At 48.5% G+C, this 22,979-nt stretch overlaps 1 protein-coding gene and 1 non-coding gene across 2 annotated transcripts in view; one reads left to right on the forward strand and one right to left on the reverse strand.

Moving 5' to 3' along the window:
* Positions 1-22,979, reverse strand: part of LOC119460904 (cubilin-like) — a 129,842-nt gene that overhangs the window by 80,666 nt on the left and 26,197 nt on the right.
* LOC119462973 (U2 spliceosomal RNA) lies at positions 7,807-7,996 on the forward strand. Its single transcript, XR_005194322.1, has one exon. It is a non-coding gene; the product is annotated as a U2 spliceosomal RNA (small nuclear RNA).

Here is a 22,979-nt window from a genome sequence, read left to right on the forward strand (position 1 = left end):
CAGCGGAACGCGTTTCCCCCCCCCCCCCCCCCCCCCCTCTTCTTTCTGTAATAAAGAAGTTCTAGATTAGGTGCGACATCATTTCGATGATGACATATAGTTTTCTTAATGAAAAAAAAAAAAAACGAGAAAAGTGCCACGCAGAACAGTTCACCAAGCCCAATTATAAGCCTGCCGACACTAGCTGATGAAAGGCTGCAACGAACGAAGATGTATAGCCGTCATTTTGCTCGAAGCTTAGCGGTTGAACGCGTAAATTGAACATGGGCGCCGATTCCGAGAACTTGCGATGTCTCAATCCGAGCGCGTTGGGACTGCAAGTAAACCGGCGAGACTCATTCCAGCAGAAGAATGTTCCCGTTAAGTGCAACCGGGGTAACCTCTCGTCTTCGCGACGTCGAAAACACGAAAATGGCGTTTAAAGATTCTCCACCTCCGCGCAGTTCTCGAATCGTTGCTACTAGAAATCGTTGAGAACCCGACACTTGAGAAACGAGGGGGCGCCTGAGACGGATGCTCCAACCCGCCGCTCTACGACGTGCACCGTGAAGAGAGCGATGGCGGAGGTGTTTGGCAGAGCCTCGTTAGTACCGTGCTGTGCTGCATAGGCTACAAAGCTTCATATTGAAGGTCTTACAGCACGAAAGAGAAATTCGTCGGCCCTTCCACTTCGTGAAGATGGTTAACCAGCGCAGCTGAAACGTGCGGCCCCGGTGTTTATCACTGCGTTAATCCCGAGGGTTCATTAAATTATTTCTCAATTATGAGGTTACACACTCGTTGGGCGGCGACGGAGACGAACGACGTCACTGAAGGTATGCCCGCAGTCCGCCGTTGTCTCTTGCGTTCGATGTCTCGAGTTTGCTCGGCGGCGTGGTTAGCAGCATTCGCCCGCCATTGCCGCTTGCGACTCTTCGAAATTAAATTGCTTCAAAATTAAATATGTCCGTTACGTAAGACAATGAATGGCTCATACCCCCTTAAGCGATGGCTCATACCCCCGTAAACGCGGCCTCCCCATTACGACGATAGAAGAGAAGTGAAATTCAACGCTGGAATGATGAGCGGCAACGCAGCCAGCTGTGGAAGAAGACGACGACGACGAACGTGGGAACTGTGGCACGAGCGCGTGCCAAGCACGAGCATGGGCCAACGAGCCGGCTGCGGAAGAATAAGATGACGCTCGAGCCAATGCTGATGATTGAAGCCTGTCACAACAACAGCACACACAGGGAGTACTAACGGCGAAGATGGAATTCAGCCGGAACCCAACATGGCTGCGCGCCATCCGTCTCACGTTTGCCACCGCTGGCCCGCCGGCACACCTCGCCACACGAGTTCTTCATCGCGGAGGAATTTGAGGAGGAGCCTTCCTCGAACGATGCTGTCGTCTATGCGCTGACGAAGTCGACCATCACACCAGTGTTATTACATCAGACGTGAACCGCTGATGTATAAAACCAGTGCTCCGCGAGATGGAACGCTCGCCGAAACAATTTAGCCGTTAAAGACGTAAGGGTGGTCGAGCATTCGCAATCGCAGGTCTAAACTGATTACGCCGATCTTTCCACTGCGGCTCTTGCCTTTAGAATTTACATTTAGAGAGCGCCGTGTCCGCTATATTTCCTGTGCATCTCCAACACGAGCCCCAACATACGCCTGACAAACACTCATTTCGGCACCTGTTCCAGCTCTGGCTACAGCTACGATTTGATGTAAGGCCCTTCGTTTCTTAGCCTTCACTTGAAACTTGTCTGCGTGACGCGTTCATAACGACCGCACCTGTCCAAGGCTGTAGTCGACTTGCGCAGGTCAACTTCGCTTACGTCGTGCGTGCCCCTTTACGACACGTGCGCACACGATTATGAATTCTTCGTCTGAATGGCCGATGCAGCTTGCAGCTTCCGCGACACTGCGTTCTTCTGCTAAGGCGGACTGTGAGTGGCCTGCCATTAAGAGGGTGAAGAGCTAAACGTCGGCAGCGTAGTTCGATCGACTGTGGTGCAATCGAAAATGGCCGTTGTTGAAAGCAGCGGTGCCACACACAGAGAGAACACTCCTTCTGGGTCCGAATCGATCGATTTGCTCGTCGCGGTCCGAGTCTCTCTAATCGGGGCGTCTGGACGTGCTTCTTGGCTACACGACGGGTCGCCCCACGGGTTTATCCGCCTGGCGAAGCGCCGATAGCTGCTCTTCGGAATTCCGGGGGCGCGGCGCCTGTCGGAGCGCGAGCCGAAGATAAGCTCTAGCGTCGACGTGACTTTCTCGCTACATTACATGGCTCGTCTGGCGGCATCGCACTTGGCGCTATTGTGCTTGGTTGCTGTCTCGTTTGATGAGCTCAGTCGATCGACACACGCACACGCACACGCACACGCACACGCACACGCACACACACACACACACACACACACACACACACACACACACACACACACACACACACACACACACACACACACACACACACACACACACACACACACACACACACACACACACACACACACACACACACACACACACACACACACACACACGCACGCACGCACGCACGCACGCACACACACGCGCGCACGCACTGTTGAATGATGAGGTAACGACCACGAGCGCATGAAAGCAGCGGTCACTCACCGATCACCAAAGAGCCGCATTGCGGGTCGTACAAAATATTGAAATGGTAAGAGAGAGAAAGAGAGAGAAAAGCTAATAACTTTGTACATTGATATGGAGAGGAAAGCTATATAATAGATCTAAAGCCCATTTTACGTATCCTAGCGACTTTACGATTTGAAATGCTCAGACGTGATGTGCATAGCGTTAAGTTTGTTTGAGATGGTCACATTTCTAGCAACCACCACTCCACCAGTAGTGAGCGTGCTCTCCAGCTGACACGCCAACAGGTACAGTGTCGTCCACTCCTAGGGGAAACACCAAAGAAAGTTTAGAATGAAGGTCCACAGAACCAGCTCTCATTGCTAATGCATAACAATCTCAGGGGCCTTAACGGTGACATTACCCCATCCCAGTACATCAGAAGAGATGTTGAAGTTACGCCGCAGAGTATTTCATCTATGAATAAATAATCCGGCACACCGTACTGCCACGCTACCGTCGCTAAGACGCCACGCAAGTGCGAAAACTTTGATAAGTCCGCAAACACAGGAACTGCGGTGGTTCCCGCGGCAGCTGCAACCAAAATTGCCGGCAATTCGCAACACGTCAAAGGGATTTAACGCGCTAAGGCAAGTTGTTATCTAATGCGTGACGGTTCTTGTGTTGTCATTATCTTTACATCACGTGTCGTCTGAAATTTAGAAAATCGAGTGCAGAAGGAATGTGTCCGCGCGTGTGCTCGCTGGTATAGAAGCGCCGCAAGCTGGAGTGCTATACGGACAGCACTCTCAAATTCCACCATATTTACAAAAACTCGCCATCATGTCATCTCTGATTGGCCCCACAGGCCCACTAAAGGCATCTGTGATTAGCTCGAGACGCCAGCGTGGCAGAATTTAGCGGCGTGCACGATAACGCCCTATGCTCCGATGTCCGCCGAGAGAAGAAACCACGGAAGCAGAACGCGGTGAACCTCTCGAAGCGATCGGAAACTGGTGGCGGCGACGTTGGTATATATACGAGAGCGAAACGAAATGTCCCGGGCTCGACTCGACTATACGAGACCGGCGTGCGGCGAACGTCAGCATTCTGGAGCCGCTTGTTTACACAGCGACGACGACGACGACGTCTTGTTTGCCGATCCCATCACCCGTGAGTCGAACGCTGGCGGGTTGGCGGACGTCGGCGAAATGCGATGCGCTCGCGTCAAGCTTACGTACGACAGCTTGAGCGGCCGCGCGACCAAAGCTTCTTTTGTCTTTTTTTTTTCTCGCCTTTTTTCTCTGGCTTTTTTTTTTCTCGGATTCCCGAGCACAGCCAGCCTGCATTTCGTTTTTTTTTTCTTTTTTTTATACGCGACGCCCGCCGCTATCGTTCTGCTGCTTTTTGCGAAGCCCACGCTCCTGCTGCTCTGTGCCCGAGGTTTAACGCGCCGGCACCCGAGGGAGTGAACAACGGCGCATAATCAGTGGCAGCGGGAATTGATTGGTTTTATTCGTCGAGTCTGGGGCTTCGCTTTGCGGCTTGGTTTATTAGTGCTCACGGGTCGTTGGCGCGTTTGTCTCTCTTAGTTTTTATCGTATAGGCACGGTGAGCTCGCTTTCCGAAAGAATGCGCAGAAAAAAGTTAAGCTCTGCAAACGGTATATGGCGAACTCGAGGCTCGGCTTATTAGTTCTTACAGCACGTTGCGCGTTTGCCGTTTTTTTTTTTTACGTACTCACGATAGAACGAGTTCTCTTTTACGGAGCAAAGTTTATTAATAGGAACTTCTGTACATTTAGTTCATTTCTTTTCCGATGACAGTGTCTTATTGATTGTAGTTTCTCTGAATGCGTGCTTAAACCGCGAAAACGAGTTAGAGAAGCTGGAATCAAATTTTTGGTTTTAGTAAACGGCACGTTTGAAGAAAAGTTGTGATCTGTACACAAATGTACAGTATTGTGGTTGCCAGGTCTCCTCAAGCTGTCCTAAACAGCTTTTTTTTTTCTTGGTCCCCCGTAGCATTGCCTTTGTTGGTGTTTGCTGCAAATAAATTCGAATTCCATTCAATTCAATTAAAGTCAGTGGCAAATTACGGTCATAATTGACACACTGTTGCCATGAGCGTAAATATGCGTCGTGATTCAGGCATCTAGTAAAACAGGCCCATTTTACGCTGCTGAATGTCTTGGCTGCGGCTAGCAGTCTTGTGTGGTGCGATTACCGGACAGATGTCACTATACCCGCCTTTGTCTCGATGCATTACAGCATAGATACAGAATTTCAGTTCCGTGAGATGTCTCAATTTTCTGCAAGAGACGATTGCTATAGCCCCTTGCCGGCGTACCAGACAAACGGCTAAGCGATAACGATCTATGGATTCCATCTCTACAAGCGGAATGTTGACCCTACAACACAGTTCAAAAAATATTGCCGCACTAAAAGAATCTCATGTTCAATTCATTGCTTTTTGGTGAAATGACTCCCCCCCCCCCCTCCCCCCTGCCAATTTTTTGCTGATCCAGCTAGACTTGAAAATGTTTCGCATCCAAAGCGCGCATTCATCATCCGCCGTTGAAGCGTTCGCTCAAAAACAAAAGCAAGATCGTATTACCTAGATCTTGTACTTTTATCACTGAAAGTGAGCTAATTGGAGACATGATCTTCAAAAACTGGATGACTTAGCAATAGCCGGATTGACGTCAACCATGTTCTAAAGAAGAACGGCTTTATTATTCAAGCTGCACTGTGCTATATATAGAATCATGCACTGACAGATTAAAACCGTAAGCCTTGGCTTGGCATTGAGAAACTTTTACGCTACCACTCCATAAACTTGCACGCTGCACCATATTTTAAGCAGAATCTTGTGATAGGGAACGGAGTATACTGAACCTGTTACGAACAGGGATGCTGGAACGAGATGCAGATAAAGGGGCAGCCACTTGAGAGCCCAACGACCGGACTAAATATGATCAATATCGCTACACAAAACACGCGCTGCCGTCAACAAGCCGTTGGCGCCATACGCTGTTTTTTTTCTTTCCCTTTTATTATTATTAAAACTTTTTTTTACAAGAACGCTTTCAGTGGTTTTTTAGATATGTCCTGCAGTGCCTGCCGTGCCTGCCCTCCTCTTTGCGTGTCCTGTTTTTTGGTTCATTTTCCTATCGTTGCAGATTGCGACAAGTGACGTACAAGGTGTGTGTTATAGCATAAATATATTTCGCCATGAGCGCTTCACCGCGACCCGCAATTCATTCTGGTTTTTTTTATGTTTCATTTCAAGCGATGGTTTCCCCGAAGCGAAAGCAACTTTTCTCGCATTCACCAAACTTTCGAGAATCCCATTTATCCTCGGGCGGACGGAATGCGGGTTTACTCTGTCAGGTACCCGAGGTGCGACAGCGCAAGACGCTTTGTCGTTGTTTATTGGATGACGAAATCCTAGGCGGTGTCGTAAGGAATCTCCGGGACGATGTTGCGTAGCTGCGCTGCCTTTTCTTGCCGCGTGAAAAGCGGTGCAAATGCGACACCAACTTCATTTTTGTTCATGCATGAACTTTACTAAAAAAGTAGAAGGAAAATAGAAAGAAAAGAAAGAGCAGAAAAGAAAGAATGACAAGAACCGAGTGGATGCTTTCACCACAGAGCTCGGCCGCAATGCAAAGAAACGTGCTTTCACCACAGAGCTCGGCCGCAATGCAAAGAAAGCGTCGCGTTACCCAGGGAATAGAAGCAATTGAGCTGGCGGCTTGGTACACAACCTCAGAGGCTCATCCCTCAGGGAAGCAGCTGCTCCCGGCACGGATAAGCAAACACCGGTGCATGGGAACCGAACACCAGGGGCACACATCGAGGCAGCCTTGTGCACCGCTTGTGGTTCATGCATTGTCTCATTAAAAGCGTGCAGCAGAGCGGATGCCGGAATCAGTTGAACCGTTTTAATACGTCACCTCTTAGATGTTGTAGACCCAACATAAACCTTCTTATACTCTCGCAGGTGGATCAGTGGCAACGGAGCTCTGCTGCTTAGCACTAGGTGGCGGCATCAATCCTCTCCTAAGGCGGCCGCGATTCCAAAGGCAACTGTATGTAAGAACTGTCGTGAACGTACATTAAAGCAGGTGTTAAAACAGGTTGCCTCAGTTTATGTTTACTTGAGTTATATGTGGATCAAAGTCAGGACAGAGCCTTCCACTTAGATGCGTTCCATGCGGTTGCTGCTTTAGGTTAGTCGCCTGCGGGAGGCGTTACACTCGCGTTCGAAGTGCAGCGTGATCCCACGCGTCTGCTGCGTCGAAAGATAGAAAGTGAAAACGAAGAAATGTCTGTGTCTGTGACGGGTGTTGCAAGTCACTTTTAATATAAAAAATAGCATTCCGACACCGTCTGCTTCTACTGCCAGCTTCACACGTGCAAGCTTAGCCACGACCGCGAAAAGGTCGCAGTTCGCCGAAGCGGCAGCGCAAACGGTAGAGCGGTAGCGATGTGTTAACACTTCTTATTAAGAGGTTTTAGCATGCCGCTACCACCTATGGGGACGCTCGAGTGACTCGCGTCCCCTGAAATTTGTCTTCCCCGCATGGCTCTCAACTCATTTGTGTTTTGGCTTTCTCGCATGGCACGCGCGCGATGCTGGGGAGTCGATGTCAGTAGCATCCAGGTACGATGAGTGACGACGTGATGATGATGATGATGGTGATGATGATGATGATGATGCTTTAATGGCATCCATTTTGAAACGGGGCGGTGGGTGTTCCGATATAAATGCCGCCTGCCGGCGTGGATAACTCGGGCACGAGAAGAACTTGCTTCCTCGTCATCGGCTTTGGGGCGTCGGCACATGCGGACCGAGTGCGACTCGTCGGTGCGCTCAGCGGGACTAAACCTTGGAAAGCTTTTCGTTCGGCTTCGCATTTGTTTCCGCCTCGCTGTCCTGGCGGGCAGCACGCTTACGCTTGGCGTCCGCGGCCCGCTTATCGTCGGTGGTCTCCTTCCGCTCATTCCCTCTTCTGTTCACGCCATCGTTCTTGGTAGGCACGCTGTTCTTCTTCAGACCGTACAACAAGTGGCCTACCCATTTCACAGTCAGAGCAGAACTGAGGGAGGGAGTCTGCGTAGGGCATGATGTCAGGAGACAGAAGACACTCAGATTAGTAGGCACTAGTTTGAATACGCGGGATGGCGTAGAACATGTATGGTGCGAATGTAGACATGGCCGGCACGGGTCAAATTGTAGTATCTGTTCTTATCAGCTTAATATCTGATACGGGTTGTATTTGGACCCAAGATACTAAAATTATTTTTACAAGTTGTTGGAGTGCTTGAAGCTTGCTTCACCTCGGCCGCAATCGGCCCGGTATTGCACTATCTTCGGGATTCTTGGTCTACGGACATCGATCAGCTGGAATCTAGCCATATACAGTTTCGCTGTAAAAATTTTACCTTTGCGCACATTACGTCACGAAAGCTCACGCACCTGGACTGCTGCACGCGTACAGTAATGAAGGAACCCTACGCATCAAGAGCGGAAACAGTGTTGAACTTTCAATTCCGTTCAATACGATGTGAGAATAAACTTGAATTCGTGCCATCTTCCTCCGGCGTTTGTTGCCAAGATCATCGACGGTTTGTAGCTGCAGACTCCGGCCGCGCATGCGTGTTCTAGTTTTGGGCGTTTTGTTCCAGTGACACGTAACATTATCACTTATTGAACCTGCGTTCGAAAAAAAGAAGTATTTATTCATCCGCAATTCCGCTTTAATCAGAAAGGCTTCTGGCAATGAACCGCGTTCCTGAAGAGCGATGGGATATTCTCAGCGCCCGACAGGCTGCTGAGGACTGTGAGTAGGATCACTCGAGCATTAATCAAGGAAGGCCGCATTCTTTACGCGTCACATGGGCGTCGGCCAAGAGCAACGATAAATGAAGAGGGCGCGCTCATAGTAGCTCAATCGTGTAGAAACCATTTCAGTCTGCGAGGGAAGTGCGGGAGCTGCCGGATGTGGACGCCTCCAACGTTACCTTAAAGCGAAGCCTCAGGAGTGCTGGCCTGCGAAGCGCTATGACTGCGCAAAAGCCCGTCCTCGCTGCTGCGCACAAGACGCCACGACTGCGATTCGCCAAGGCGCACGTTTCGTGGTCTTTCCAGGACTGAGGTAGAGCGGTATTCTCCGAAGAGACCACTTTCTGAACCCGTCAATAGGTGAGGGTCTGGACACGGTATAGAGGCACTGGTAGCAAGACTTTCTATAGGCATACTTTATTTGGTATGTCGTGATGGATATAATGGATCATTCCTATACCGCTACGAACCAGCCAACCTGAACGGAATTGTCGCTGGCGGACGCACTTGCGTGAAACGTGCCGGGCGCGGTATCCAGACATGGCTTCGTGCCTCTTCGTTGCATTGTTGTTGGCCCAGTTACTTCACGCAGCTATACTGCGGCGAAATCATAGATGACGGGCTGTTTCCACATGCTACATGCTAAAGCTGTTTCACGATGGGAGAGTCCGGGTGGTAAGCGAAGTCGCAAGTCAGGCTCGAGTGAGCACAATCGGGAATTGGCGAACTACGATAAATTTAATTGTCGAAGTCTGACGCAACGAGGAAGTGAGTAAAGTTGTTGCGCTGCATCGGGTTCACGACAGCGGCACACTCTGATCTCGTTGATTCGCCGAACGCGCTGCTTCATTAGCGCCGAGGTTACCGACGATTTCGCAGTGGCTGGGCAGCCATTGAAATATAATGCCCCTTCCGAGAGGATTGGTGGGGAGCGTGCTTAATTTCATATACGAACTGCTCTTGAGAAGCATGATGCATGAAAAGCTGCAGTGTTCGTAGGGGTGTCCTTTGTAGGTAGGTATACGTGGAAACTAAGCTGCGCTGCACGTGTATACAGTGCTCAGTGATTGAAACGAGATACTAGGAGCGCGTCGCTGCCGGCGGGTTTTACGCCAACTCTGAACGCTGCGCTCACCATGATGATTAATTCTGGTATACAGTAAAATCCCAAGCCTTTGTCGCGTATTGTGGCTGCATTTGGCCCTAGGCGATCACACAGCGCTCTGCGATGGCACAATCACAGGCCACCATGCGGTTCGAGCATCGCGTTTCAATCATTGAGCGCTGTACCTGACCACTTGGCTGTCGCTTAAACGTAGCACGCTCGAACATGGCATGTAACTGCGGCGGTAATGCTATAAAGGTAGCGACATGCTAAGATTCTCTTGTAATCTTGTGCTTGCTCTTTCCCATCAGGCCTGTCTTTTTACGTGACTGTCTCACCAGTGTAGGGTATCAAACAGGATTTTACGTTCTGGTCGACTTCGCTGCCACTCTCCTTTGTTTCATGTCTCTCTTTTTGTCCGATAATTGCATTCCGTGCCGTCTGCGCGAGTATGCGCATCGACGACGCCTGCGCAATCGCGCCGCGCACGCAGGCGCCGCAAGGCGTCGGTGAAGGCTCGCGCCGAGAACAAAAAGCCAAGCCCCATCTTTCGGCCAGACCCCCCCGCTCGGCGCGCACCAGCTCTTGTTTTCCGGGGGGCGTCTCGGACAGACACCACCCGCCTTCTCCCGCACCCGCCCACCGCAGACCAGAGAGCGCGCCGTGATCGATACTGGCCTGCTAAAGATATCTTTTCCGGATGACAAATTTCCGAAAGGGAATGCCGCTTCGCCGACGCCCCCTCGCGGTGCTCGAGCCCTTTCGACTCCTCACACCTCCCCGCCTTCTTCCCCAGTTCCCCATTCCTGCCGCGCGGGGCGCGAAGGCGATGCACTCGGCCGCGTCGTGACGCACATAAACACCATGCTTCTTTTTGCTCGCCGGCGCGAAATGCCGGAGTCGTTTCTTCCCTCCGATCGGGACAGCTATAGGGATGGCGGGTTTGGAAGGCGCGAAAAAGGGTGTCGGGGGAAGAGGGGGTGAAAGGAGGGTCGGAGGTAAGTTATATAGAGGGGACCAAAGAAAAAGAGATTTGTTCCCGAGTAGGAGGAAAAATGATTCGACGCGCCAGGCGAAAGGATTGCGCGGAGCCGGCCGTCTTCCCTGTTGCGTCACAACGTGCGCTATAACGGGCACGGGAATTGAGTCCCCTCCGGTCATCCGATGGTGTCGCGGTAACCTTTCCACCTGTTTTTTTTCTTCTCTCTTTTTTTTCTTTCTTTTTCATATTCGATTGCGTATTTCTTACAGTGTTAGACTGGAAGGTACGGCTTTAAGCCATCTTGAGCTCCGTTTCGGAGCTGGTGATGCGCGTTGCCGCAATTTTCTGTTCACATACTAATATTGTCGAAGAAATGAAAATACTGTGATGTTTACGCTCTACAAACAAACAAGAAACGTGAATCGCGGTATATAAAGTGGAGTGAAATAGAGATTTATTGCATGAGAAATTGCGCCTATTGGCAGTCTATTCTACCGACGACAAAGGAAAGGAAAAAAAAAATATAGAAAAAGACGGTGGCGTTTTCCCAGCACAATTGGAGAGCAAGAGGGTCACGGTATTGTGGCAGGTGATGTTCTTCGGAATTTTCACAAAATCAAACAGGCACTGTCAATAGATAAACTGTACATGTGCGAACTGTGCACTACTATTCATATAGTAAGTGACTGCTCATGGCAATGAAACATGAAAACCGTTATAGTAACAGTTTAATGCCCCTAATATACCTATTTTAGGTTTAGGAGAGCCTGCATTAAATGTTATGGTGATTTTACTTACAAAATAGGGTTACACCTTGTGTTGGAACAGGCTCGTGAAACCGTTTGTCTGGAGCCTCGTGTGGTGTAACCACGCAAAGTTTACTTGCCTTACCTATAGTTGCGTTTAGTATTTGCACTGGTAAGTGTCATTTTTTTCTGAAAGCTCTTCTGTTCCATACGTCTTCTCACTCAAAGAGCCGAAATCTTGGAGACAACAGTCATAGTTCGCCTAGTGCATGCTTGATGGTGCCACGAAACCGCGCCATAGCAAAAGCTGAGACTTCGCCAAAGTGCGTGTTTTTTTTTTTTTTGCTTTTTTTAACGCCTTGCAAGGACAAGTTCGCCAACGTGCACGTGAAGCTACCATTCATGAATGAGAGCAAGTGCATTGGGCGGCACACTGTTCAAGACAAATCTGTGCTCGCTATTGTAACCTCTTTCAGTCGAAGTTTTATGCGAAGAGACTTAAACATTTTTTCGCTTTCATTTTAATGGGCCGTCCGCTTAAGCAGTCAAAATGCTCACTTTTGTACCATGTTTCTTTTTTTTCGGTAGGAGTGCCGCACAAAAATAGATAGCATATCCTTTATGGGCATGGATGGATGGATGGAATAAACTTTATTCAGTCCTGCATGCCTTTACAAAACGGGCATACACTTTACAAAAGAAGTCATGCCCTTTACGGGCACCCATTACGTAGATTGGATGCGGCGGAGAGCGCTCACGTTGAAGAGAATGGACGTGACAAAGTTGCTCAAGAACGCCCGTGTGGCAGAAAGTCGTCACGACACTGTGACTTCGCGCGGAAAAGCCTGTGCGCATGATGGTGTGTCCTGCGAACTCATTCCTACTCGTTTGAGCGCTAAGAAAAAACGAAAGAGGGCGTAATTGTTCGTGTGCGTCGACATCTGCGATAGAATGGCGCATTGACGAGTGAAATCCCATCATTGTAAGAAAATAGTAGCCCATCCTTCGACTCGATTTATTTCTTGAATGACCATTCAAAAACCAGAGTCTGTTGTGGAGAGTTTCGCTAACGAGATCTTCTACAGACAGTATGTTGAATTGCAACTCAGTTATTCTTGTACAGATAGAGAGAAAGGGAGGTGAGATAAGGTAATAGAAGCCAGGGTAATAGGTGTGTGACGTCCTCCTTACAATTATTTTTTGAAATGTTTATTTACGTGTAGATCCTCTTGTAGAACGCATGAAGATAAATGACGCAATCGGACCACGCAATCAGCATGCCAGGCGCCTTACTAGCTCAAGGGTTGTCTTTAACAACGCCTCAAACTTGCCTCACGACAAGTGGTCTGAGCTGCGCGACATCCCTCTGCATTGGCAGTGCACTGTTTCAGTTTAGCACTATACTTACCCGCTTCTAGCATTACTGTGGTATACACGGTGGTCATTCTTAAGTTTTATTGAATTTTTAAAAATAGTCTGTTGCAGATAACATAATTCTAGTCCTTGAGCTGAATTATTCGGAGAGGCGAACATTACTTGCACGAGAAATCGAAACACGTATTCAACTAATTAATTGTAGAGTTCCGATAAACATGAATACAAGCAGAGAACGTACGCAGATTACTAACGCCATTAATAATGAAGAGGTGAACGTAAAGCCCTTGTCAGGCGCTGTTCTTTGAATCACTTCTACTTTGCGTGAGTAAGGGCCTTTCGTTCCAGTGAGTTTCTTTGTGGTCACAATGAGGTCGGTTTCTCGGTTTCGAGTCGGCTCGTGCATTCTACCAAGATGTTTCTGACTACTGCGGACGCCACAGCTTGTGTACACTCCATAACATCATCGCGACATGCGAAAGCGTCTCGCACACGACAGTCTTAACTATAATCGCTCATGCGAAGCCCGGATAATGGCACGGTCACATGCTCGTACGCAAGCGCAGGATATATTTTTACTAAGAGGAAACCCGATGCACAAACGTATATACAACTAATTGCACGGGGAAAAGTTAGCGGTAAACGCGCAGGCTGGTACAAAGGTCACAGATCCAGCATACAGTCTAGCACTTCCTCTCTCTCTTGGGCGCTCGGTCCTGTCCAAATGCAGCATAACAATATTTTCGCCTTTGCGCTGCCCCTGCTTAGTTCGTGGGCAACTCGAAGGGAACTAACTATAAGACACAAGGACATCTTGGTGGGTTAGTCGGTGCATTTCTGTTATCATCATTGACTGCGCGAAGAAACTCCAAGCACACAAGAAAACAAGGATTGCGCTCGTCCTGTCCACGTTTCATTGTGGTTTGTGTTTATTTGTGCAATCGACCAGTGCTAATAAAGTTATAAGACGAAAAAAAATTTGCGTAGCTTGCACTGGGAGGCGCAATGCTAAAGAGACAGCGGAGCTGATCGGCACCTAGCTAGTCCTGGCTTTTGGGCTTGGCTAAGCACTACCAAGTCAGCCCCCGTTTTCCGGATTTTATTGATCATTTATCGATTATTGATTAGCTATTGATTGGCTATCGATTGGCTATCGCAAGGTATTGGCCACGTATTTGGGCTAGCCTAAGCACTACCAAGTCATCCCCAGCATTTTCCGGAATTTTCCGGGTTAGCTATTGATTGGCTATCGATTGGTTAACGATAAGCGACTAAGCTTAAGTAGTCCCAACCATGCTTAGCTAGACTTAGCCAAGCTCAGCTTCGCTAGTTCACAGGAGTATGTGCCATTGCGGTTGGACCCTTTCTGCACTACCGCCAGGATCGGCCCACATTTTTGAATTCAGCAGACACATTACGCCCGGCTTAAACAGCTTCGCTGTTCATATCCTGGACATAAAGGTTCATTGAATTCGAACAAGAAATTATTTTATTTTAGTAGTCACCGTTTTATTGAGTTACGAACGTGTAGAGCTCTTGCCACTACACATTTAAATGGTGCTTTATTCGCGCTAAACCTGACAGCTAGGAATTTTATTTCAGTGTTTCTTGAGATCCGTCTACAAAAGAGACATAAAAATGACTTAGCAACGTAATGCGCTTCAACATTTGTTTATTATGAACATAGCCAGCCGAAAACGGTGCGAGGGAATTACGGCAGCCGAAATAACAGAAATAAGCGCTAACTCGAACCCTGTTACACAGAGCAAGAAAATAAAAAAATTCTAGAGAGATATAACACCTAACTGCGTTAGGTGCATGCACCTGATCGAACCATACAACGTTAACATAAATTTCACCCCAAAATGACCAACTTTGAGTTGGCGCTGCCGGTCTCTTCACTCAACGTCCTGTATCACTGCCTAAATAAATCCGTACAGGCAGAAAAGCAAGTCCGTTCTCGTAATGTGTTACGTCGCGCTTTTCTTTTTGTGCCGCAGTTGAGCTGGAAGCCATAAAAGAAAAAAAAAGCGAGGCGGAGGAGACGAGATCCCTAGTTGGCTGGGCGAAGAACTGGCGGTCGATAAACTGCAAGGCGGCGCTCGCATAGCCGTTCGCCATTGTGCGGACCCCCAATTAGCAGTTGCGCGACGCGGTTCCGCTTGCTGGCTCTCTCTCTCTCTCTCTCCCTATCTCGCTCTTTTGCGACCGTGCCTTCGAATCAGCGGCGAGGCTTCTTTCGGACCACGTGTTCGCGGGCGGGAGGCCTTAATTACGGAGGGGAACTCCGGAGCCCATGCCGTTGGCCGCGCAATAAATAGCTCGCCGGCAAAACCAGTGCAGCGCGATAAAAAAAAGAGAGCATATTGGCTGTCGGGCTCCACCGCCGTGGCCGACGGCGGTTTTGTAGGCTCGGCGCACCGTGGGAGCTTAGCTCGTTTGCTAATGAGTGAATTGTACACGCGTGACAAGATGGCGATGTAGTAAAGCGAGTCAAGAATAATTAATCGCTAGTTCCTCCTCGAGGGCGCGTTTAGCAGCGGGCGGCTTCGCTTAGCGAGAACAACGCTCTGGTGGACGACTTGGAAGGGTTTTAAGCGGTTGGGCGAACGTCGGACGTACGCCGAGGCTGGACTCAGCGTAACGTGTATTGTACGCAGTAAAATAAATTTTACACCCTTGCGAATGAGTGTGTTAGCCATAGGACAAATCAAAAACGCCCATAAGGGTGCCTTTGGAGCTCTGTATTTTCCCAAGGGTACTGCTTGTCCCATGGCTAACACCCTACTCTTCAAGGCGTAAAAAACATCTTCTGTTGTCCAATGGCTTGAACTTGGAAGCGAAATAACAATTTGAAGAGTCATAGATTCCTAGCGTGTCATCTCATTGCGTTTGAGGTATTACGTATAGCACAAGTTAAGGTACTATATGGTGTTCAGTTCTGACAGGGCAGCTGTAATTAGAGATCTCTGGTAAAGCAAGTTATGCTGTTGTATCTATAAGCTGATGACGATTATGGTTATGAGCTGATGATGATATCCGTTGGGTACTGTTCTTGCAGTTTTTTTTTAATCCATACGGGAAGAGACGCTATAGCACGCAATTATCAAATATAACGTTGGGAAACTGCTGCTCAAACATAGATCGAAAGCAGTCGAGAGTATAAGGATAAATTGCCCTCCGCCTGCCAATATCCGGTGAGCAAGCGCAATAACCCTCAGGCTCGCTCTTCAAACCGGTGTGGGCCTGCAAAACTGGATATATCGTCACCTCCGAATATTATATTTCTTTCCGAATACTCCTCCGCAAGTACGCCCCGGTCTGTCAGACAAAACTAACTTTACGGAAATAATTTAAAAAATAATGGACACAACGATATTCCAAGGCGTGCATAGTGTATAGCAATGCATGATATAACTACAGGAATATTTCTAAACCCGATATTTCTTCGCGAGCACAAAACGAAAAACAGCGAGCAGTATAAAACTTAGACAATAAGTTTAAACAACCAAGGAAAACAAATAAAAGCAATGCCACGTAGGATAAGTGTGAAGGAGTGAGTGAGTAATGGTAGAAACACACGTCATGTTTCGCGCGAAATCCGACAGTCGCTCCAGTTTCTGGGGGAAAAAGAAAAAGAAAACCGCGGGAGGATGAAAAAGAAGGGGAATCCGCGGGGTCGTTTTCCTTATTTCTTGTTTCGTTCCCAGAGAGCAGATATCTTCTTCACCCCGCGGAGCGCTCGTTGAGCTATTCACCATCTTTCTCCGCTTATCCGCTTATGTGTTCGCGAGTGATTTATCTTTTCCTTTATCTTGGCGCTTCCCGTTCTTGCCTGTATTCTGGAGCAGCGTGTGGCCTTAAGCTGCCCGAAGGTCTTTCTTGTTCCCTCTCCTTCCATCTTGCCCCCTCCCCCGCGTCCCCATCCCGAGGGCGTTGCCATGGGGATTTATTGAAATTGTGCCCACCCGTCGTCCACCCGACCCCCGTGGTCTCGAAACCCAATCGAAGTTGCGCCGCGAAGCGAAGCGTGCATATTTCGTCTCCGTCGAGAAGACGCTGTCGCACTATTACCGTGCAGTGCTGCGAAAAGCGACTACTGCGCGGGACGTATTTTCGACGCTTTCTCGCTGGTGGATGAGTCTCGTGGGTGTCAACGCATTCGTTATGTTGGTCTTTTGACGTAGGGGGGAAAAATACAGGAAGCAGGGATCTTAACCAGCAAAGCGTCCGATTGGCTATCCTACCCTTTGGGAAGGAAAAGAAACGGGGCAACAGAAAGATGATATAATAGAAAGAGGAAGAAAAGACGCGGCTTATTCATGCACGCAGTCAAAGGCGTTCACAAAGGCCAGTCGCCCTCAAGATACCTTCACTGCCTTGTGGGCCGACGAGTGATGGGGTCGGTGTTCGAGTAGCGCTCGCACGAACATCGGCCGATCGTCTACAGTCGTCGCAATGTGTTGGAGAGTGTTTGCGTTTGTGATTGCAATCGAGGACACTGGCCAAACAAATGCTCTAAGTTCTCTTCGCAGCTGCAGACGTCCCACGCAGCACTGACGGTCATTCTAGTTGGTGTAGTGCAAGCCCTCGCGAAGGCAACTCATCCCGATCAAAACGCCTTCTAGGTGATTACCCAATGAAGCAAAATGTTGGCCAGAAAAACAGTGGTGGATCAGTGTAAAAGTCAAGCGATCGCCTCCCGGTAAACCTGGTGAGGTGTGCTTGCAACCAGGGGAAACCTGTCCTTAATAAACCATGAAGCATGTGAGGGCTGTACACGGTGGTGCAGTGATGTGACACTGCCTCAAGGACCAGCTCAGTAAACTTAATTCGTATCGGCTGAGAGGTTCCCAACATATGCGTCTAAATCTCTAAAACAAAGAACATTAACACGGAAACTAAAGCTGACTCCCAGCTAAAGCTTGCTTTTGACAAAGTTACGGATCACCTCCTAAGAAGTGAGACTGAGAGTACCGGAACAAAGAGTGACAAAGCGCGCCTTAGAGCACAGAATCCCGGCTTTGTCACCGTCCCTCAGTCGGATTCCGCACTCACGTGCAGCGTTTCATGGTAGCATAGCAAACTCTCGCAACTATAGCTTCTTCTTCTTTCTGGGGTTTTACGTGCCAAAACCAGTTCTGATTATGAGGCACGCCGTAGTGGGACTCCGGAAATTCGGACCACCTGGGGTTCTTTAACGTGCAACTACAACGCAAGCACACGGGCGTTTTTGCATTTCGCCTCCATCGAAATGCGGCCGCCGCGGCCGGGATTCGATCCCGCGATCTCGTGCTCAGCAGCACAACGCCACCGCGGCGGTATAGCAGAAACCATCTTCCTAGGACCGAGGCATTGGCGAGGAAGCCCACCAACCAAAGCCATGAATACAGCGGTCACAGCACTTCGGGGTCGCAGGAGACAAGCAAACAAAGAAAAAGAGTACGTATCGAAGCAATGAAAAGAAAACATGACGCAGAACACCACACCGAGCCTGACGAATCGCATTCGTAGCTCACTCGAGAAACAAACACAGTCGCAGTCTGCCCGCAGCCTGATGCGGGCGTCGTGTCCCCGCCCCGGTCGTTCCCCACGAGAATGCTGACACCGTCCTTCCCGTTCGGTTCGTGCCGCTTTCGTGCAATATTTCCTTCTTCGCCCATTCGTTACTATATGGGTGCCGTGACCTCCTTTCTTTTTATTGCTCGCCTTTCTTTCATTACGTTTCCGTCTGTGGTTTGCCATCCCATCTAATCCCGGCAAGCCCTGCGACAATCGGGGACTACTCGCCGATTTTCGCGGGAGCATAGCATGCAGTCGTCGAGGACCTTCGTCCGGTGTACCAAAGCATGGACGCTAGGGAAAACGTGAGAGCAAAGGGCTGCTGCTTTTCCTGCAGATCTGGGATACAGACATTGGTAGAAAGAACCGCTTTCAGCGAAGGAAGCAGAAGAAAGGGGGCGGGACAATCGAAAAAAAAAAGCAAGGCCGTTGCGTAGGGTCCAGCAGCTTTCCGTGATTGATATTGATTGCCGAGCCAGTTGGAGGCACGTTGGAAGCTTAGAAGCTGCGCCGGTGCTATTTGGTCCGAGTTGGTTCACCTTAGCTTCATTGTTTTCGACTTGTTTTTGCGGCCACTTCTGCTCCGCGCGACGACGTTTCAATGCCCCCGACAGAATCGACAATACGAACGCATTAACGGTACTTCACTCTTTTTTTTTTCATCCTTTCTCTGTCGTATTATTGGAGACTATGTTGAAAGCAGCTCTCCGGCTGAGAAAAACAGTGTAACCCTTCTCGAAGTGGCCACTCCTTGCTTCTTACAGGTGAAGGCTTCAGCGAAAAGGGCCTAACCGAAAGACCATGACTTCAGATTGAGAAGATGTATTTTTGTACTACAGTAGGGTTACCTTACAATATGCTTAGCATCTTCTTTCTGTGGGTTTTACGTGCTGAAACCAGTTCTGATTATGAGGCACGTCGTAGTGGAGGGCTCCGGATTAATTTTGACCGCCTGGGGTGCTTTAACGTGCACTACAACATAAGCACACAGCCGTTTTTGCATTTCGTCGCCATCGAAATGCGGCCGCCGCGGCCGGGATTCAATACGCGATCTCGTGCTCAGCAGCGCAACGTCTTAGCTGACTGAGCCACCGCGGCAGGGTCAATATGCTTAGCAAGCGTTGTCAATGCGTCATTGTCGAGTACAGTTAATGTACCATTTGCTTATGTGCACGATATTGCTAGGTAGGGTAGGATTATGTTAAACGCTTAGGCTTTACATGTGCAGCGGTTTAGTTTGTCCTGCTGTTGTGTTTTAGCATCTTTGTCCGAATTTTGAATGCTTTGTTGAGTATAATGAATACTTCAGGGAGAGAAAGCTCTTTGATTAAATACAAAACATTCTGCCGACGTATATGAAAACGCCCACAAGCTACTTTGTTACTCCACTCTACTTTGATACGCCAGTAAAATTCACTAATACGCGCGTTACAAAATTTTACATCGCAGGCTCGAATTCTGTAAGAAAACAACGGTACAAGGTTCAATGCTGTTAAGCCTAGGATGCCTCTCGGCGAGACAGTTTCTGGCAAACGAGCGACACAACCAACCAGGAGAGCTCCGCTTGGTCAACATAAAAACTTTACTGCATTTTATTCTATTTGACTTCTAATTATTAAGCTGCAAAAATGCAGCGAGACATTTCAAAGATCTCGTCCCTCGAACTTGGAAGTGGAAGTCGAATTATCGTCTCTTGTTTTTCGCGCGAGAACAGTGATGTCGCGGTGGGCGATTCGGGAGCTTTCACACAGCAGAATTTCCGGATAAATTCTGACCAGCTGTTTTTCTTTATTAGGCACCAGAATCTCAGACCGCAAGATTTTCTTTCTTCATATTTTATTGTGCCCTGTCAATATCGGAACTCGTCCGCTGTGAATGAGAACCAAACCGACTATGCCGTGGGCGCCCTCGGAACACACGAAGGCGCCAGCGCAGTGGGGGCGCACAACAAGGACCGAACAGATTGGCACCGTGTACGTTTCGAGCAAATGTCAGACGTTTTTGCAGGTGGAAACAAGAGATCAAAAAGACACTCGCACAGATGCCTGAGAAATAGCACACCATGGTGCGAAGCTTTTCGTGCAGCTACGACGTTATTTTACGCGACGGGGTCCTACATTTGCTTATGAATAAAAATGAGGTCAGTGTATAAAATTCGCATACGAAAGGAAACCGAGAACAAAACAAAGGGGCATTCTGCACGTTCGAGATTGCGTGCTGCGGATTCATATTCGTTGCTGGAGCGCCATCAGATTCCAAGTCACCTCACGAGATGTGGAGATTTGTTGCTCTGACGAATCTCGGCGTTTACTTATTGTTTTGCCCGACGTTACGATCCTCTGGAAAACGGTGCCAGATAGCTCGCCGCGAAACAGACACGTCGGGTGTTAAACAATAATTTCGAACATAATAGGCTTCAAGAAAGGTAAATAAAAAAGACGAGGAAAAACAAGACTGCTATAGTGCTTCCACATTTTTCTCCTTGCTGACGCCCATCCATTACTTCGCCCTCGTTCGACCTTCTCTCCGGTTCTCGAACTTTCTCGCCAAAGCAGGAAGTGCTCGACGCTTGGCGTGAAAGTGATAAGACCTTTTCCAGGGGCAAAAATTACTACGCGCTGAAAATGACAAAGCAGGCACCGCGGAATATTTGCGCGTAAGAATTCACAAGCTGCTACCACAGCTATCTCTGTTTCATCTTTCTTTCTTTCTTTCTTTCTTTCTTTCTTTCTTTCTTTCTTTCTTTCTTTCTTTCTTTCTTTCTTTCTTTCTTTCTTTCTTTCTTTCTTTCTTTCTTTCTTTCTTTCTTTCTTTCTTTCTTTCTTTCTACTTGTGAACCATTGCTTTTCGTTTCTGCTATCTTCAATCCTTGTGGCCAGTTAGCGTAAACATCTTTAGTTCGAAGGGTTCTAATATTTCTTTTAGACTCTTTTTGGTTGCAGCGAGTCAGTGCTGCTTGCTCTTGCACTTTTCTGCATCCGCCCGCTTTATGCTAAAGCTTTTTGTTTCTTTGCCCCTCGGCTTCCCACCCTATGTCTTTTGTTCTCTACATCTCCTTGCACTTTCGGACCATACATTTTCACCAGCCCTTAACATTAAACTACTTCTCGGCAAAACCAATTCCTTTATTTTAATTTGCTTTGGTTCTCGCTACAGAGCAATGTTTTATCTTATTTTTTCGCACCGCTTAGTGCACTTGCTGGAGCCACGCATTTTGTGTGGAATTGTGGCACTAGATCAGAATGAATTCTTTTGAGCCGGCGCGGCTTCTTAGGCTTTTATACCTCGTATTTAGCGCACCATCGCCTCTTCTTTCTGTTTCCGGACTCTCAGTTTTACCTCTACTACAAGCTTCGTGAGCGATCTACTGTGCTCTCGTCACGATGTACAAAGATTTTCTGTCGCTTAATGCATTGGGTTTGTATTTTCTGTACATTATTTGGATATACTTGCGCATTAATATGCAATGTGTTCTGCGCCGTGCTCCCTGAAGAGCTGCAGAATTAAGCGTCTTTTTTCTCCTTTACAATCACCACATGTATATATGTATATATATATATATATATATATATATATATATATATATATATATAGAGAGAGAGAGAGACAGAGAGAGAGAGAGAGAGCAAATGCGACTTCTTCCGTCGCGCCAAAAGCCGTGGGGCGACCGGAGGGAGGGACGGAGGGGAGGCGACGTTTAGCTGCGGCACCAGATGCCTATTTATATAAAAACGTTGCGAGGCGAGAAGACGGTAAAGACTTCTGACGCTGCTCGACGAGTGAGTGAGTGAGTGAAATAACTTTATTGAAGTCCAGAGAAGACGCAGGGGACACCCCGCGCCACCCGGCTAGTCCCACGTAGGGACCGGCAAGCCGAGCTTGACGGCCCGATCGCGGGCACTCTGGACGGCCAGGGTTTGGTCGTTGAGTTCGGAGCTGCCCAAAAGCGCAGCCCACCTATCCTCGCTGAAGGCGGAGCCGATGGCTTCACACTCCCACAACACATGGTTAAATGTTGCCGTTAGTCCACAGGCAGGGCAGTCCGCACTGGGATACCTTTCAGGGTATATAGCGTGAAGAACCGCAAGGTTAGGATACGCACGAGCTTGTAAAAGTCGAAGGGTCACCGCCCGCGCCCTGCATAAGGCAGGGTGCGGGAGGGGGAGTACCCGTCTTGACAGAGAGTCCCATTCTTATCTCGTCGAAAAACCTCCGAGCCGCCCCCGTGAGGCACCGGCAACAGTCACCAACGCCTCGCGCGTTCGGTACGAACGTGGGCAAAACGCCGACGGCGTCGACAACAGTTCTGCGCGTTGCTGGTGCTGCTGCATGTCCAAGTTTATACAGCTGATAAAACTACTATCCTTACTCCGTATAGATCTCTACTAATTTGCTATCGCAATTGATGCTCTGCCTTTCGGGTGAAACTGCGACATTTATTTTATTCTTATTTTTTCCAGTGACTATGTGGAAACAAAAGACGCATCCACATGACACAGATACATGAGGCATCCGAGTCAATGTTGGTTATTACGTGTGTGGAGCGCACTTGCACTTTGAATATACCTTATATGCGTTCTTTGATCAGCAGATCAATTCGTTCTTGTGTGTTTTTTTGTTGTTTGACTTATTTCTTTTCTAGACTGACTCAACCTCACGATAAAAAAGCGACATTCACCTTTTCTGTTCGCGCTTTTCTTCGTTTTTACTTGAAGTCTGCTTTGCCTCATTACGCTGCTCTTCAAGGAGAAGAAAGCTTTACAAG

Source organism: Dermacentor silvarum, chromosome 8, assembly GCF_013339745.2.
Source record: "Dermacentor silvarum isolate Dsil-2018 chromosome 8, BIME_Dsil_1.4, whole genome shotgun sequence".
Classification (NCBI taxonomy): Eukaryota; Metazoa; Arthropoda; class Arachnida; order Ixodida; family Ixodidae; genus Dermacentor; species Dermacentor silvarum.